Here is a 6,363-nt window from a genome sequence, read left to right as displayed (position 1 = left end):
GTTCCAGCCGCTCGGATAAGCTCTGTCACTCACCCGCCGCGCAGCCACCGGTAACGGGGAAATGTCGCCGCCTTGTGGACACGCCGTTGTAAATGAATGGGCTTTCGCACTTAGTGCAATTTTAGCACACTCTCTGACTGGAGCTATGGAAGTATGGAGCTATGGAGCCACCAGCCACCCAGGCTGGAGCTATGGAGCTATGGAGCTCTGGTGCTATGGAGCTATGGAGCTCTGGTGCTATGGAGCTATGGAGCTCTGGTGCTATGGAGCTATGGAGCTCTGGTGCTATGGAGCTATGGAGCTCTGGTGCTATGGAGCTATGGAGCTCTGGTGCTATGGAGCTATGGAGCTCTGGTGCTATGGAGCTATGGAGCTCTGGTGCTATGGAGCTATGGAGCTATGGAGCCACCAGCCAGCACCCTCCGTGGCTGGATCAATGGAAGTGTTTTAGGTACCAGGCAGCCAAAGGGCCGGGGCCTCACGCTCGACCACGCCGGCGCAGAGTTCCAGCCGCTCGGATAAGCTCTGTCACTCACCCGCCGCGCAGCCACCGGTAACGGGGAAATGTCGCCGCCTTGTGGACACGCCGTTGTAAATGAATGGGCTTTCGCACTTAGTGCAATTTTAGCACACTCTCTGACTGGAGCTATGGAAGTATGGAGCTATGGAGCCACCAGCCACCCAGGCTGGAGCTATGGAGCTATGGAGCTCTGGTGCTATGGAGCTATGGAGCTCTGGTGCTATGGAGCTATGGAGCTCTGGTGCTATGGAGCTATGGAGCTCTGGTGCTATGGAGCTATGGAGCTCTGGTGCTATGGAGCTATGGAGCTCTGGTGCTATGGAGCTATGGAGCTCTGGTGCTATGGAGCTATGGAGCTCTGGTGCTATGGAGCTATGGAGCTCTGGTGCTATGGAGCTATGGAGCTCTGGTGCTATGGAGCTATGGAGCTCTGGAGGTATGGAGCTATGGAGGTATGGAGCCACCAGCCAGCACCCTCCGAGGCTGGATCAATGGAAGTGTTTTAGGTACCAGGCAGCCAAAGGGCCGAGGCCTCACGCTCGACCACGCCGGCGCAGAGTTCCAGCCGCTCGGATAAGCTCTGTCACTCACCCGCCGCGCAGCCACCGGTAACGGGGAAATGTCGCCGCCTGGCGGACACGCCGTTGTAAATGAATGGGCTTTCACACTTAGTGCAATTTTCGCCAACTCTCTGACTTAGAGCTATGGAAGTATGGAGCTATGGAGCCACCAGCCACCCAGGCTGGAGCTATGGAGCTCTGGAGGTATGGAGCTCAGGTGCTATGGAAGTATGGAGCTATGGAGCTATGGAAGTATGGAGCTATGGAGCTATGGAGCTCTGGAAGTATGGAGCTATGGAGCTCTGGAGGTATGGAGCTATGGAGCCCTGGAGCCCTGGAGCTATGGAGCTCTGGTGCTATGGAGGTATGGAGCTCTGGAGGTATGGAGCTCTGGAGGTATGGAGCTATGGAGCTATGGAGCCCTGGAGCTATGGAGCTATGGAGCCCTGGAGCTATGGAGCTATGGAGCCCTGGAGCTATGGAGCTATGGAGCTCTGGTGCTATGGAGCTATGGAGCTCTGGTGCTATGGAGCTATGGAGCTCTGGTGCTATGGAGCTATGGAGCTCTGGTGCTATGGAGCTATGGAGCTCTGGAAGTATGGAGCTATGGAGCTCTGGAGGTATGGAGCTATGGAGCCCTGGAGCTATGGAGCCCTGGAGCTATGGAAGTATGGAGCTCTGGTGCTATGGAGCTATGGAGCTCTGGTGCTATGGAGCTATGGAGCTCTGGAGCTATGGAGCTCTGGAGGTATGGAGCTATGGAGCTATGGAGCTCTGGAGGTATGGAGCTATGGAGCTATGGAAGTATGGAGCTCTGGTGCTATGGAGCTATGGAGCTCTGGTGCTATGGAGCTATGGAGCTCTGGTGCTATGGAGCTATGGAGCTATGGAGCTCTGGAAGTATGGAGCTCTGGTGCTATGGAGCTATGGAGCTCTGGTGCTATGGAGCTATGGAGCTCTGGTGCTATGGAGCTATGGAGCTCTGGTGCTATGGAGCTCTGGTGCTATGGAGCTCTGGTGCTATGGAGCTATGGAGCTCTGGTGCTATGGAGCTATGGAGCTCTGGAGGTATGGAGCTCTGGAGGTATGGAGCTCTGGAGGTATGGAGCTTTGGAGCCCTGGAGCTCTGGAGGTATGGAGCTATGGTGCTATGGAGCTCTGAAGCCATGGAGCTCTGGTGCTATGGAGCTCTGGAGCTCTGGAGGTATGGAGCTCTGGAGGTATGGAGCTATGGAGCCCTGGAGCTCTGGAGGTATGGAGCTATGGTGCTATGGAGCTCTGAAGCCATGGAGCTCTGGTGCTATGGAGCTCTGGAGCTCTGGAGGTATGGAGCTCTGGAGGTATGGAGCTATGGAGCCCTGGAGCTCTGGAGGTATGGAGCTATGGTGCTATGGAGCTCTGAAGCCATGGAGCTCTGGTGCTATGGAGCTCTGGAGCTCTGGAGGTATGGAGCTCTGGAGGTATGGAGCTCTGGAGGTATGGAGCTATGGAGCCCTGGAGCTCTGGAGGTATGGAGCTATGGTGCTATGGAGCTCTGAAGCCATGGAGCTCTGGTGCTATGGAGCTCTGGAGGTATGGAGCTCTGGAGGTATGGAGCTCTGGAGGTATGGAGCTATGGAGCCCTGGAGCTCTGGAGGTATGGAGCTATGGTGCTATGGAGCTCTGAAGCCATGGAGCTCTGGTGCTATGGAGCTATGGAGCTCTGGTGCTATGGAGCTATGGAGGTATGGAGCCACCAGCCAGCACCCTCCGTGGCTGGATCAATGGAAGTGTTTTAGGTACCAGGCAGCCAAAGGGCCGAGGCCTCACGCTCGACCACGCCGGCGCAGAGTTCCAGCCGCTCGGATAAGCTCTGTCACTCACCCGCCGCGCAGCCACCGGTAACGGGGAAATGTCGCCGCCTTGTGGACACGCCGTTGTAAATGAATGGGCTTTCGCACTTAGTGCAATTTTCGCCAACTCTCTGACTTAGAGCTATGGAAGTATGGAGCTATGGAGCCACCAGCCACCCAGGCTGGAGCTCTGGAGCTCTGGAGGTATGGAGCTCTGGTGCTATGGAAGTATGGAGCTCTGGTGCTATGGAAGTATGGAGCTATGGAGGTATGGAAGTATGGAGCTATGGAAGTATGGAGCTATGGAGCTCTGGAAGTATGGAGCTATGGAGCTCTGGAGGTATGGAGCCCTGGAGCTATGGAGCCCTGGAGCTATGGAAGTATGGAGCTCTGGTGCTATGGAGCTATGGAGCTCTGGTGCTATGGAGCTATGGAGCTATGGAGCTCTGGAGCTATGGAGCTCTGGAGGTATGGAGCTATGGAGCTATGGAGCTCTGGAGGTATGGAGCTATGGAGCTATGGAAGTATGGAGCTCTGGTGCTATGGAGCTATGGAGCTCTGGTGCTATGGAGCTATGGAGCTCTGGTGCTATGGAGCTATGGAGCTATGGAGCTCTGGAAGTATGGAGCTCTGGTGCTATGGAGCTATGGAGCTCTGGTGCTATGGAGCTATGGAGCTCTGGTGCTATGGAGCTCTGGTGCTATGGAGCTCTGGTGCTATGGAGCTATGGAGCTCTGGTGCTATGGAGCTCTGGAGGTATGGAGCTCTGGAGGTATGGAGCTCTGGAGGTATGGAGCTATGGAGCCCTGGAGCTCTGGAGGTATGGAGCTATGGTGCTATGGAGCTCTGAAGCCATGGAGCTCTGGTGCTATGGAGCTATGGAGCTCTGGTGCTATGGAGCTATGGAGCTATGGAGCTCTGGAAGTATGGAGCTCTGGTGCTATGGAGCTATGGAGCTCTGGTGCTATGGAGCTATGGAGCTCTGGTGCTATGGAGCTATGGAGCTCTGGTGCTATGGAGCTCTGGTGCTATGGAGCTCTGGTGCTATGGAGCTATGGAGCTCTGGTGCTATGGAGCTATGGAGCTCTGGAGGTATGGAGCTCTGGAGGTATGGAGCTCTGGAGGTATGGAGCTATGGAGCCCTGGAGCTCTGGAGGTATGGTGCTATGGTGCTATGGAGCTCTGAAGCCATGGAGCTCTGGTGCTATGGAGCTCTGGAGCTCTGGAGGTATGGAGCTCTGGAGGTATGGAGCTATGGAGCCCTGGAGCTCTGGAGGTATGGAGCTATGGTGCTATGGAGCTCTGAAGCCATGGAGCTCTGGTGCTATGGAGCTCTGGAGCTCTGGAGGTATGGAGCTCTGGAGGTATGGAGCTCTGGAGGTATGGAGCTATGGAGCCCTGGAGCTCTGGAGGTATGGAGCTATGGTGCTATGGAGCTCTGAAGCCATGGAGCTCTGGTGCTATGGAGCTCTGGAGGTATGGAGCTCTGGAGGTATGGAGCTCTGGAGGTATGGAGCTATGGAGCCCTGGAGCTCTGGAGGTATGGAGCTATGGTGCTATGGAGCTCTGAAGCCATGGAGCTCTGGTGCTATGGAGCTCTGGTGCTATGGAGCTCTGGAGGTATGGAGCTCTGGAGGTATGGAGCTCTGGAGGTATGGAGCTATGGAGCCCTGGAGCTCTGGAGGTATGGAGCTATGGTGCTATGGAGCTCTGAAGCCATGGAGCTCTGGTGCTATGGAGCTATGGAGCTCTGGTGCTATGGAGCTCTGGAGGTATGGAGCCACCAGCCAGCACCCTCCGTGGCTGGATCAATGGAAGTGTTTTAGGTACCAGGCAGCCAAAGGGCCGAGGCCTCACGCTCGACCACGCCGGCGCAGAGTTCCAGCCGCTCGGATAAGCTCTGTCACTCACCCGCCGCGCAGCCACCGGTAACGGGGAAATGTCGCCGCCTGGCGGACACGCCGTTGTAAATGAATGGGCTTTCGCACTTAGTGCAATTTTCGCCAACTCTCTGACTGGAGCTATGGAAGTATGGAGCTATGGAGCCACCAGCCACCCAGGCTGGAGCTATGGAGCTCTGGAGGTATGGAGCTATGGAGCCCTGGAGCTATGGAGCTATGGAGCCCTGGAGCTATGGAGCCCTGGAGCTATGGAGCTATGGAGCTCTGGTGCTATGGAGCTATGGAGCTCTGGTGCTATGGAGCTATGGAGCTCTGGTGCTATGGAGCTATGGAGCTCTGGTGCTATGGAGCTATGGAGCTCTGGTGCTATGGAGCTATGGAGCTCTGGTGCTATGGAGCTATGGAGCTCTGGTGCTATGGAGCTATGGAGCTCTGGTGCTATGGAGCTATGGAGCTCTGGTGCTATGGAGCTATGGAGCTATGGAGCCACCAGCCAGCACCCTCCGTGGCTGGATCAATGGAAGTGTTTTAGGTACCAGGCAGCCAAAGGGCCGGGGCCTCACGCTCGACCACGCCGGCGCAGAGTTCCAGCCGCTCGGATAAGCTCTGTCACTCACCCGCCACGCAGCCACCGGTAACGGGGAAATGTCGCCGCCTGGCGGACACGCCGTTGTAAATGAATGGGCTTTCGCACTTAGTGCAATTTTCGCCAACTCTCTGACTGGAGCTATGGAAGTATGGAGCTATGGAGCCACCAGCCAGCACCCTCCGCGGCTGGAGCTATGGAAGTATGGAGCTATGGAGCTATGGAGCTATGGAAGTATGGGGCTATGGAAGTATGGAGCTATGGAGCTCCGGGGCTATGGAGCTCCGGGGCTATGGAGCTCCGGGGCTATGGAGCTATGGAGCTCCGGGGCTATGGAGCTCCGGGGCTATGGAGCTCCGGGGCTATGGAGCTCTGGAGCTATGGAAGTATGGATGATCCAGCACCCTCCGTGGCTGACCGCTGGTGCTCGGGGCCGGTGAACTCGGCACCCGCCTCCGGCGGGTGCCTCGGTGACCGCCGTCGCTTGGGGCCAGTGAACTCGGCACCCGCCTTCGGCGGGTGCCTCGGTGACCGGTTGTCGCTTGGGGCCAGTGAACTCGGCACCCGCCTTCGGCGGGTGCCTCGGTGACCGGTTGTCGCTTGGGGCCGGTGAACTCGGCACCCGCCTTCGGCGGGTGCCTCGGTGACCGGTTGTCGCTTGGGGCCGGTGAACTCGGCACCCGCCTTCGGCGGGTGCCTCGGTGACCGGTTGTCGCTTGGGGCCGGTGAACTCGGCACCCGCCTTCGGCGGGTGCCTCGGTGGCGGTCGGGGTTGGTGCTTGGGGACCGGCTTCGCTTCTGGAAGTCTGGGGGAGGCGGTCTGGTGGTGGTGGCCGACGTTGATGGTGGTGGGGCGGGAAGAAGAAGGTTATAGTCCCCAGCCCGCCGCATAGGAAAATTTTAGGTACCAGGAGTGGATTTTTTTTTGCACCGGCGGTTAGTGGCCGACGCCTTGGTTTGGTGT

The sequence above is a fragment of the Syngnathus leptorhynchus genome, unplaced genomic scaffold (genome assembly GCF_054491065.1).
Source record: "Syngnathus leptorhynchus isolate UIUO unplaced genomic scaffold, UIUO_Slep HiC_scaffold_348, whole genome shotgun sequence".
NCBI classification, from domain to species: domain Eukaryota; kingdom Metazoa; phylum Chordata; class Actinopteri; order Syngnathiformes; family Syngnathidae; genus Syngnathus; species Syngnathus leptorhynchus.
Note: the sequence above shows the minus strand (reverse complement) of the source record.